Genomic DNA, 2341 nt, shown 5'->3' on the forward strand with positions numbered 1-2341 from the left:
ATTGATTAATGGGATAGTAATTTATTTGGGCTAAAAAAAAAAGAGTAATTAGAATATAAGCCCATTAGAAAAAAAACCTAAGTAACCAATATAAAAGAAAATATTTTTCTAACAACAAGGGGAGGATTGGCCGCGGCAGGGGCGAATTTTTTACATTAAGACCTTGTGAAAAGTCTGTAAAAAACCGTAAACAGAAGGGAGATGGGGATGAAGCATTGACTCGATTGAGACCACACAAGGCATATAAACAGGTTCACCGAAGGACTCTGAATGTGTTGCCATAATCCCCGTCGTCCAGAACACCTGGAATCGCGTTCACCGTTGCCTCGGTTTAGACTTTTTTTTTTGCTATTTCAATTGTTACAATTTAAGCATTATGAATATGATTTGATACCGGATTTTAGTTCACAGGGACGTGTAGATTGTTTCCGGACACTTTAATTTGATTTTAAGTGCAGCTTCTGAAGAACACCATTGTTAGGGATTAAAAGCTCTAAATTGGGATTTTTCCATAGAGGTGAAATTAGCCCGAATTAATGGTACCATCGTGTTCGGATGATAATTTACAATCGATTCATGTCTTTGGAATGTATTTATTTGTTGTCTTTTGTGAGATTCAAAATTACAGGGGTTATGGCAACATACATAAACCGTTGCCAAAGGTCTTCTATTTTTCAGGAAAAAACATGAAGGAGATGATACTGTGCGTGCTGATTTTTTTAAAAACAGCATTCACGTCGTTTGAACGTTTATGTACGATGTGTTTCTATTTGTTAACACCAAGCGAACGTGGAGCGGATGGTAAAGGCATATGTTTATCACAGTCCAAACGGGGGTTCGATCCCCGCAGGCAACATGTTATTTTCCTTTATTTTGCATTAACAAAGTCTGCAGATCCTAGGCGTATCATTCACCTGAAGACCACCATACAACCTCCACCAGTAGCCTTTAGATCCAGTCAGTGGGAGATCCAACGCTCAAGAGGTTCACCTCTACCATGGACTTTCACAGGGCTGTTACACTGGATGATAGCCAGGTTTTCTATATTATTTTTTTTATTCTATTATTTATTTATTTAGATTAGATATTAAGTAATTGTAATTATTTAATTATTTTATTTAATTAGGATTAAAAATTAAATTAGGATTAGGTTAATGACTAGGGTAGGATTTTTCTCGATTATTTCGATTATGTCGATTTAATTTATTTAATTATTTTTAACCATTATAAATCACAAAAATCCCTATAAAGGTGTAAGTATTAGGGTTCGCCCAATCCCATTGGCCACGTGGCCAAGAATATTAGGATTTAATTTATTATTCGTTCCGACTAAATCTATTGGTCGCTATGATTAATAATCGATTAATGTAATTAATCAAATCCTATAAATTAAAAGACACATTATTTTGCTAAATGGTTTTAACCATCTTATTGGTTATGAAGATTAGCATATTTCCCAATATCAATTCGTTATTATTTATAATCGAATCTATCGATTATGAGGGGTAACGATAAATTCAAATTAATAATTAAAATACATTAATTCATTATTAGTGATAACCGAATCAATCGATTTGAATTGATAATGGTGCAAAATCCTAATCTTTTAACTATGGTGATCAAACCTATTGATCATTGCGGTTAATTGTGCCAAATCAGGGTTGTACGCCCGAAACATCAAAAATACACTAAACCACGATACTACAGGATTTTTATCCTAGGCAACTCAAAATGCCCTTTCAAATCAAATTCAAACTGCGATAGGCAATTCAAAAAGCCTCAAAACAATTTCAAAACAAGGTCAATCTCTATAATCAATTCTAGGGCGTACAACCCGTTTCCCGAACTACGTTGACTCTGATTCTCCCTAAGGAGATACGTAGGCACTTGGCAACAAGGCGAGTCCCCTTCCTCAAAATCTCAATTTCCCCCCTATTCACTTCCTTAGCTATAAACCTCAATAATTTTAGCCACAAACCTTTACCTTAGATTCAAAGCCAATAGGGAAGGGTTGAGGGTGCCTAACACCTTCCCTCGACCTGAATATAGTATCTTACCCTGATCTCTTAACTACGTAAGGTTTCCTATTCGCCCTTTAGAATAGGTGGCGGCTCTCTAAGTAAAATTTTTAGGCAGGTTGCTACAGCTGGCGACTCTGCTGGGGACACACTTAATGGTGAATTACTATGCTCCTATAGGTTTTAGCAGGGTTTAGGTTTTTGGCGAAACATTTAGGTTTGTGGCAAACTTTTTTCAGGGTTTGGCTAATTGGCCAAAATTAGGGTTATTTTTAATATTTAAAATTTTTATTTTATTTATTTATTTAAAATTTCACTTTTTA

Source organism: Vicia villosa, linkage group LG7 (assembly GCF_029867415.1).
Source record: "Vicia villosa cultivar HV-30 ecotype Madison, WI linkage group LG7, Vvil1.0, whole genome shotgun sequence".
In the NCBI taxonomy this organism is placed as follows: Eukaryota; Viridiplantae; Streptophyta; class Magnoliopsida; order Fabales; family Fabaceae; genus Vicia; species Vicia villosa.